The sequence below is a fragment of the Mustela nigripes genome, chromosome 5 (genome assembly GCF_022355385.1).
Source record: "Mustela nigripes isolate SB6536 chromosome 5, MUSNIG.SB6536, whole genome shotgun sequence".
Lineage (NCBI taxonomy): Eukaryota > Metazoa > Chordata > Mammalia > Carnivora > Mustelidae > Mustela > Mustela nigripes.
Window position 1 is genome coordinate 131,975,992 of NC_081561.1, and position 10,439 is coordinate 131,986,430.

Consider the following 10,439-nt stretch of genomic DNA (forward strand, 5'->3'; position numbering starts at 1 on the left):
GTAGAAGGGATGATATGAAGAAATATAGGTAGCCTATTTGGGAAAATCCACTTGGGTCAGTCACCAACCCAGAATCAGAAAAAAACATACTACTGAGATGACACACATGCCCCACTCTATTGTATTTCCAGCTCAGTTTTGTACTTCTCTTGTTTTCCCATGAATCCCAACTCTTTGAACTGGAATCAAAGCTAGCAGTGCAAGTGCCAGTCACTTGTTTAAGCCTCTGGGGATTTATCAGTGACTGAAACAGATACAAAGTCCTTCTCTCACAGTGTTTATAATCTAGGATGAAGGGGAGGGAGACAATCTATAGAGCAAACTGGTGAAGTTTCCAGCACCTTAGATTGTTATAAATGCTTTAGAGAAGGATAAAGCAAGGGAAAGGTGTAGGAAATAAGAGTGTTGCATGTTCATGAAGATCTCACTAACGAGGTGAAATTGAGACACACGCATACCTAAAAATGCTTTAGAAGTCGGGACATATTAGCTGGATATTATTTCAGAGATTTAATTTTTGTAGAGCCAGTAGGTAAGTGCAAAGGAAAGCTTTGCTTCTAAATCACTAAATAATAAAAGAAGGACACTAAGCACAGTTGGAAAAAGTTAAGGAAGCTGACAGAAGGATCAAGCTTCCCTATGCTCGTAAGACTGTATTACTGCCATTTTATTTCATTTTCATTTGTTTGTTTGGAATTGACCAGAGAAATACTAGAATGTGCTCCTTGCCTGCACCCTCAGGCACTATATTTTAGAAAGAAACCTCTGTGAGTAAGCCAGAGCCAGCACATAAACTAGAATTTCTCTTGACACAATTCATCTCATACTCTTGTTTCAGCAGAAACTAGACATCCTTCAAACGAAGTTATAGAAACTCACAGCCTGAGGCATTGAATTGCATTGGACATAAAACCTCTCATTCAAAAATAACTTATTTAAACATTCTGTTACAGTTGCATGGAATTTATCTATCAAAGAGGTGAGTAGGTCCTACATCAGTAACTCCTGATTTTCCTACACACCCTATAAACCGCCAACGAATACAATATTTTAAATGTGAAAGCCAGCATCCTTTGTTTTTCAGAAATGCGATACGATAATGATATTTTCTTTTCAAATTATGGAAGTTGTTCCTTTTGAGTAGAAGAGCCTTCTGAATACTTCCTGGCACTTAAGGGTAGATTTTTATTTTACTAAATTTAATCGATATTGATATTTACCACAGTTACAGCACGGCAGTTACCTGAAGTGAAAGCACCACTTTAAGAACACGTGGAACAGTTGCCTTTCCTGAATTATTCCGGCTACTGATTCTCCTGAGTGGATGGCAAAGGTAAGGAAGCAGATACGGAATGATGTCACACGTATTCATGTGATGTCAACTACAAGAAAATATTAAATTAGCTTGTTATATTTGATATCATCATAATTAATTACTGCAATCACAAAATAAAGCACACTGGCTGTGGAATCTTTAATATCTGGAAACCAACAGTGACTTCTCATGGAACAGGTAATTGTGCCTCCTTCTGAGGCACAATTATATATATAGAAGATATATTTATATATATATATATATAATTTATAGAATTATAAATATAGAAGATTGTCTATTTGGAGTCCCTCTACCAAAGTCTGGCATACATCTGAAAACTAAAGAATACTTTGCGACAGAAGTCTGTTGGTTGATCTTTCCCCTGACTTTGTTGGGCGGCTGTATTGTCGTTCAGGGCTGGTTGAGCTGTGGCACCTGGAAGGACTGGCCTGGGGTTGCCTGAACTTAGGTTCTCATTGCTGAATCAAAGCACTTACTAAAATTATTATATTGGCATGACCATTAATTCTTTTTACAAAGTGTTGACCTGGTGGGTTGCCCTGCCCAGCTATCAGTCTCCACTCTTAGTCAATAAAAAACAGAAAGAAAAGGTTTAAGCTTGAGGAAGCTAAATGACTGAAATCAATTTAATTTATGATAAATATATCCCTTACAGTGACCACTTTTGATTCCTTATTGACTTTTCTTTTTACAAAATGAGGGGGTCACTCCTGTTAAAAATCCATGAATACTTATTATTTTCATCTACTGGTAGTTCCTTATCATGATTACTTCAAATGATGCCACGTACTCATACAGTCAAAAGTATATTAAAAGTTATATGTCTACTTTTTAACGTGTTTGTGTACTTGTTTTATTCTGGAGTAATACTTAGGTAATCTATGACCTATTCTTAGGCTTTTAATTTCCCAGAATAATTAAGAAAACTAAGAAGAAAAACAACAAAAGAGACAGAAAGAACATTTTTGACGCAAAGGGAAAGCTCATCAGAAAGAAATAAACATATATACCAAGACAAAATTTCAAATATGATACCTTCCTCACTGAGAGTGTTTGATTTGAGATGAAAAGAGAAGATACAGGGCATCTGGGTGGCTCAGTGGGTTAAGCCGCTGCCTTCGGCTCAGGTCAGGATCTCAGGGTCCTGGGATCGAGTCCCGCATCGGGATCTCTGCTCGGCAGGGAGCCTGCTTCCTCCTCTCTCTCTCTGCCTGCCTCTCTGCCTACTTGTGATCTCTCTCTGTCAAATAAATAAATAAATAAATCTTTAAAAAAAAAAAGAAAAGAAAAGAAAAGAGAAGATACAGTCCCATGTCCATTATCTGTTCATCTTTCAAATTACTGATTGCAGAGCAAGTGCCTAAAAGATGAATAGGATTCAGTCTTCTTTAAAGAGTTCACGAACAAGTGTGGAACTCTCATATAACATATAAACATATACATGTGCATGTGTATGTGTCTGTGTTTGCATATATACACACGTATATAAACATGCGTATATACATTAGATGTATATGTAAGTATGCAATTATACTGTACACTGTATATAAAAATATTAGGCATTATAATAAAAATATATATTATACTATGATATATATATATAAAAGTAGTACAAATCCAGATTATTATATTGCAGTTCAAATTTGTAATACAAATATATAATACATATACAAACAATTTGAATGGGGTATACACTTTAGTAGGTATATCTATATACTAAGATATCTGTATCAGCTTGTTTTATTTCATACCAAAATGGTATATAACCACCAGCTGTCAATCAAATATGTCAATCAAAGCCAAATTTACATGTACACAAAACAGACTTAAAAGGGTGCAGCTAGAGCTTCTCACCACCATTGCCAATCTTGCTCTGGTAATGGCCCACTTTCACTCTTGGAAGTGTACTACACTTACCTACTCAATAAACTATCTCCCCATTCTGCTTTCAGGTCTCCAATTCTTTGGTGCATCTGGAACAAGAACCGAATGACCCCATGATACACATTCTTCCACAAAGGCTTGTTTATTCCACATTAAAAGACTTCTTATTTCTATCTTTTGGCCAGACAACCACCTTGCATTAGTTCACCAAAATGACCAACACAAGGTGAAAGAGGAGAGGCACCCACTGTATGTTTTTCAGGCCTTTCAGAAAGCAGGAAGTGGTTCCTTTGGCCACATGCATGTGAATCTACAAGAAAGGTGATATTGTAGACTTCAAGGGAATGGTCACTCTTTCTAAAGGGATGCCCCCAAATGTTACCATGGCAACACTGGAAGTTTAGGATGTTACCTAGCATGCTGTTCACATTGTTATAAACAAATAAGTTAAGGGAAAGATTCTTACCAAGGGAATTAATGTATATACTGAGGATATTAAGCACTCAAACAGTGGAGCTAGTTTCCTGAAGCATGCGAAAGAAAATGATCAGAAAAAAAAGGAAGTCAAAGAAAAAGTTCTTGGGTTCAACTGAAATGCCAGCCTGTTCCACCTAGAGAAGCACACTTTGTGAGAACCAAAGGACAGGAGCCTGAGCTGCCATGACCCATTCCCTATAAATTCATGGAATGATAAGTGTCAAAAAAAATAAGACCTCAAGACTATAAAAAAACAAAACAAACAAAAAAACTGCAACAAAACCCAGATTTCTTATTTCCCACATTTCTGTGGGATAGTCAAGAATTTGTCTTATCTATTCAACATGGGAAAATGTGTATATAAAGCATTTGCCTAGAGTTCAAGTTAAATTAAAATAGAACTGAATTTTTTAATTTTATTTTTTCAGTGTTCCAAGATACATTGTTTATGCACCATACCCAGTGCTCCATGCAATATGTGCCCTCCTTAATACCCACCACCAGGCTCACCCATCCCCCCATCCCCTTCCTCTCCAAAAACTTCAGTTTGTTTCTCAGAGTCCACAGTCTCTCATGCTTCTTCTCCTCCTCCAATTTCCCCCAATTCACTTTTCCCTTCCTTCTCCTAATGTCCTCCACGTTATTCCTCATGCTCCACAAGTAAGTGAGTAAAACCATATGATAATTAACTTTCTCTGCTTGACTTATTTCACTCAACATAATCTCCTCCAGTCCCATCCATGTTAATACAGAAGTTGGGTAACCTTTCTATTGGCTGAGTAATATTCCATTGTATATATAGACCATCTCTTCCTTTTTAATCAAATGACTTTCTAAACTAGTTCCCTTCTTTCTCCCTCTCTGTCTCTACATCTCTCTCTGTTTCTGTTGCTCGTTTTACAGGACTGGCTCTTTTTCCTTCTTTTTATTGATCAGTCCAAGTTTTTTGTGTTGCATAGGATTACTTTTCATAATTTTTGTTTGCTTATGACAATTTCCATTTCATCAAGTTGTCAACAATTGGATGTACATCGTATTTTTGTTAACTGTGGTTGAGGGGCCGGCCACTATGGTATGGGAAGTCCTGAAAGACCATATTTTAGTTGTGGGCCATCCACAAGGAATGTTTATAATTCCTTAGCAGAAACTGCATGGTTTTCACTGTGGGTGCAAAAATAATTGTCATCTTGCCTCAGGGTTCAACATTTTCAGGTGGATTTTGAGAGTGGCCTCTTTCAGCAGTTCTATTGGGATTGCCCATTTATCTGTTCTTTGTGTTCAGTGTGTATTTACCTTCATTTTAAACCATTCTGTACAATAATCCTAATCTGGTTTTGGAATTTTCTAGAAAAACAGCCTGGCAAATAGCAATAGAATATATAAATTGGACATGAGTTGCTTCATAAAAATATTAATTAGATGAGAGTTCTTGGCTAGGTTGACTTATCTGGGCCTCTGTCTGTTTAATATTGTTGTTTTTTTGTGTGGGGATAGATTTATAATCATAATTTTCACAAATCCCAATGAGTATTTGTACAATGAATATTACTTTCCATAACTGTTAAGTACTGCTGAAACCAAATCTCATAATATGATTATGTAATATTTAAGTTCCTGTGGTGAAATAGAAGAGGAATGAGATGAGGGGAGCAACATCCCCATGTGTTCAAAATCTGACATTAACAACAGAGTGAACTTGAGCAAGTCTATGAACTAGTTTTTGTCTCTCTAACTATTGAAAGAGCATTTTAAAAAAAGGCTGATGTCACACTAACATTCTAAAACCTCATCTTCCTTCTGAGAAACTATTCTTTTCTTTTCTTTTTTAAAGACTTTATTTGTGTATTAGAGAGAGAGAGAAAGAGAATGAGAGAAAGAGAGAGCATGAGAGGGGAGAGGTCAGAGGGAGAAACAGGCTCCCTGCTGAGCAATGTGGGACTCTATCCTGAGACTACAGGATCATGACCTAAGCCAAAGACAGTTGCTTAACCAACTGAGCCACCCAGGCTCCCCTCCAAGAAACTATTCTAAACATGAGTAAACATCAACAGACTATTATCCAATATTAGGCAGGAACATCAGATTCTTCACATAGGTCCCAAGTTCCTCATTTCTAAGCTATGTTTGGCAAAATTTGAGCAATGATGAATGGGAGATTTTGAGTTAGAAAGTGTTTAGGAGCCAGCAGTTGTAGTTTGCAATTCTGAGATCTATGACCAATGAAATTGACAGAGAATACAATAAATTGATAGAGAACGTATCAAAGATGGAGGAAAGGCATTAAAAATGAGTTGCAGGGGGCACCTGGGTGGTCCAGTCAGGTAAATATCACACTCTTGGTTTTGGCTCAGGTCGTGGCTGAAGGGTCATGAGATAGAGTTCCGCGTGAGACTCTGCCCTCAGCACCTAGTTTGCTTGGGTTTCTCTCTCTTTCTCCCTCTGCCCCCACACCTTCTCTCTAAAATAAATAAATAAATCTTTTAAAGAATAAGTTGAGAAAGAGAACAAAAGACAGTGATATAAAATAATAAGAGACATAGAGGGGTCTAATAGTTGGACTACAAGCAGGTTTAGTGGATAATGGTAATTGACAGTGAAAAATTAAGAGATTGGAAAATGGCATATTGTGATATTAGTTCCCAAAAAGCAATATAATGACACCTGACAGCTGTGATCTCTAGAAAATCACACCAGTGATATTCGTTCCAATAATTAAAAATAAATGAAAAATTGACTTCTTTATTGCTTTCTTTTTGAGTGCTTTCTTACAGTTTTAAAATGTAAGGCAAGGAAGATTTTTCAGGCAAAATATATGGCAATAAGTGTTTGATGAATGACTTAATTATTAACATAATATTGTTACTAGCTAAATGTTTTTAAGTTCAGGTAGGTAATAGTTTAAATGTGCTCTCTAATGATATTATGTAGGCTGATAGAACCTAAATGCTACTGACTAGAAAACTTTGATTGGTTACAAAGAAAAATAAGATCTATTGTATCTTGAGCTAGACTGTAGCCAAATAGAATATCTAGAAGTCATTTAATGATAGGACACCTGCATTTGAGAGTAGCTGATAAAGGATATGATGAACTTCGGATAAAGTATTTTTTTAGAGAACATATTCATATTAACCACTTATAATCTGGGATTTAGGCTTTATAAAATGTAGGTGGGAGAAGCAGGTGAAGAAGAAGAAATAGTTTAGGAATTTTTAAATATACTTTTACTTTTGGCACATTTTTGAATCAAGCATTTTGGGGTTAGGGTACAGAAGGGAAATAACATCATAAGGCAACATCAATATGACAGGCGTGCATTACCAAAATGGTTATTAAGATTAACTAGAGGTACTATGAATGAAAGCCTTAGAGAAAGGTGCCTTATTCATCCCATTATCAAAAGTTCACAATTTCATACAACTATTTATTGAGAGCCTGCTACATGTTTATATTGTGCCAGACTGTTTAGAGAATTCAAGGAACATGATGTGAATTGATCTAACAGAGTTTTGAGTTGTAGAATCAATTTCAACAGAAAGATAGCAATTAGAGAACAATGTGGATCTTTATAAGTAAGGAACTGAAGAAGGGACAGGAGCATTTGACCTGAGAGATCTGATATTTTTGGTCCGTGCTTAGTCTACATCCTATCATGTAACATTTGTCAGCCAATAAGGAAAAAAGCTAAAAAAACTTCTTTAAATTATTATTATTATTACTATTAAAATATGGTGGACATACAATATTATATTATTTTCAGGTATACAGCATACTGATTCAACAATTCTATACATTACTCAGTGATCACCAAGATAAATGTAGTCACCATCTGTCACCATACGATGACATTACAGTGTTATTTTCTATATTCCCTATGCTGTACTTTTCATCTCCATGACTTATTTATTTTATAACTGGATGTTTGTACCTCTTAATTCCCTTCACCTATTTTGCCCATCTGACCACTCACCTCCTTTTGCAAACCACCAATTTGTTCTCTGTATTTAAGAGTGATTGTTTTGTTCATTTGTTCTGTTTTTTTAGATTCCACAGGTAAGTGAAATCATATGGTATTTGTTTTTCTCTGTCTGACTTTTTCACTTAGTATAATACCTTCTAGGTCCATCCATGTTGTCACAAATGGCAGGATTTCATTCTTTTTATGGCTCATATTGATAGATGATAGAGAGATAGATAGATATCTCTCATATTTATCCATTCATCTATTAATGGACACCGTGCTGCTTCCATATCTTGGCTGTTGGAAATAATGCTGCATAAGAATAGGGGTGCAAGGGCGCCTGGGAGGCTCAGTGGGTTAAGCCTCTGCCTTTAGCTAAGGTCAAAGTCCCACAGCCCTGGGATGGAGCCCCACGTCGGGCTCTGCTCAGCGGGGAGCCTGCTTCCCCCTCTCTCTCTGCCTGCCTCTCTGCCTACTTGTGATCTCTCTCTGTCAAATAAATGAATAAATAAAATCTTAAGAAAAAAAGAATAGGGGTGTATATGTCTTTCTAAATTAGTGTTTTCATTTTCTTTGAGTAAATACCCATTACTGAAGTCACTGGATCATATGATACTTCTGTTTTTAATTTTTTGAGGAAGCTCCATGCTGTTTCACCAGTTTACATTCCCACCACCAGTGCATGAGAGTTCACTCCCCTTTTCCCAAATCTTTGCCAACACTTGTTATTTATTTCCTGTATTTTGGAATATTTTGGATACCAACCATTCTGACTGATTAGGAGATATCTCATTGTGGTTTTGACTTGCATTTTCTTGATGATTAGTGATCTTGAGCATCTTTTCATGTGTCTGTTGGCCACCTATATAAATTTTTTGAAAAAATGTCTATTCAAGTTCTCGGCCCACTTTTAATCAGATGGTTTGCTTTTTTGATATTGGGTTTTATAAGTTCTTTTTAAGTTTTACATACTAACCCCTAATTGGACATGCCATTTGTATATCTTCTCCCATTTAGCAGGTTGCCTCCTTGTTTTGTTGATGGTTTCCTTTGCTGTGCAAAGGACTTTTATTTTGGTGTAGTCTCAATAATTTATTTTTGCTTTTGTTTCCCTTGCCTAAGGAGAAATATCCATAAATATGTTGCTAAGGTTGATGTCTGGGAGATTACTGTCTATGTTTTCTTTTAGAACTTTAATGGTTTCAGATCCCACATTTAGGTCTTTGATTCCTTTTAAGTTTATTGTTTTGTATATGGCATAAGAAGTCATCCGTTTTTATTCTTTGCATGTAGCTGTCCAGTTTTCCCAACACCATTTATTAAAAAGACTGAGTTTTCCCAAGTGTGTATTTTTGCCTCTTCTGCTGTAGATTAATTGATCATGTAAATGTGGGTTTACTTCTTTTTCTTTTTTTTTTAAAGATTTTATTTATTTATTTGACAGACAGATCACAAGTAGGCAGAGAGGCAGGCAGAGGGGGAGGGGGGAAGCAGGCTCCCTACCAAGCAGAGAGCCTGATGCAGGGCTCGATCCCAGAACCCTGGGATCATGACCTGACCCGAAGGCAGAGGCTTAACCCACTGAGCCACCCAGCACCCCAAAATGTGGGTTTATTTCTGAGCAAAAGCTTCCTTGATGTCCTTTACTTCTAATGACATATAATTAAAAACAACAACAACTTAACTTTTTCATAGTGTTTACTTCATGCCTGACATTATTTGAAATGCTTTATATGTAATATTTGACTAATCTTCACTGAAAGAGTCAGGTATTATGGAATTTAAAAGATGAAAAAATTGAGAAATCAATAATTTTCTTTGTTTACATGGTTGAGAAAAAGTGGCTTTGAGATCACACCACGTAGTTGATTCTACAGTCTGTGATTTTAGCCATGACCCCTTTCATCCAATTATTCTTCTATTTGTATAAAGCTTTAAAATATATTCTACAAATGTAAGTGCAGTGTAATGGGACAAGAAAGGATTAAACAGCAGCTAAGTGAATGCTCAATATTATATCACAGGCTACATCTTGGTACTGCTCAAATGAAAACTCACTGGAAACTTTTACCCTACTAATTGAGAAATCATACCAAAAGACACTTATCCCATCATACTCCTCTTTCCCCACCATTAACACCCACCCCTGTGCCAACACAGCACACACACACCAACAGAACCATAGCAGAAGGATAACATAACAAGCATAACACTGCGTCAGCCATCCCTAGAGTACATAAAGAGAAACCAACAGCATTGTGTGGACAGTCATAAAGGTTTTGAAGCAAAATTGGCTAAGTGGAACTAGAGATCAGGGCATGCAGACAGGGTGGGGACCATACAAGGACATAATCTCAGTCCCCCTGGTTAACAGTTACCTCTTGTTCCTCACTGAAGAGAAATTAGAGACAGCTATCCTCTGTTATACCACATTTATACATTTTAACACGTTCAGCACATTGCATATGGGTTTTTTTATATAGGATGTGGACTCAGTCATTCTGGCTACATTTTTTGGTCATCTTTAAAAGTATTAATTTAAATACCCCTTTAAGGCATTATTATGAAGACAGATGCATGTAAAGATTTACATGTAAAGTTACAGTAAAGATTTTGGGGGACCAGAGTAGTGGTAGGACCCAGTTCCATCTCTTTCTGGTTGTGTTACATTTAATACAAACAACAGAAGTTGTGAGGAGAAAGTGGAGTCCATGGAGAAGGCTTATAGAAGAGGTAGGTTTTTCAGTAAGTCTTGATATGACCTTTGAAGTCTGAGATGAT

The 10,439-nt window shown here is 36.4% G+C and overlaps 1 pseudogene; it reads left to right on the forward strand.

Moving 5' to 3' along the window:
- Positions 1 to 3,432: 3,432 nt before the first annotated feature.
- Positions 3,433 to 3,911, forward strand: LOC132018723 (large ribosomal subunit protein eL21-like; annotated as a pseudogene).
- The last annotated feature ends 6,528 nt before the right edge of the window (positions 3,912 to 10,439 follow it).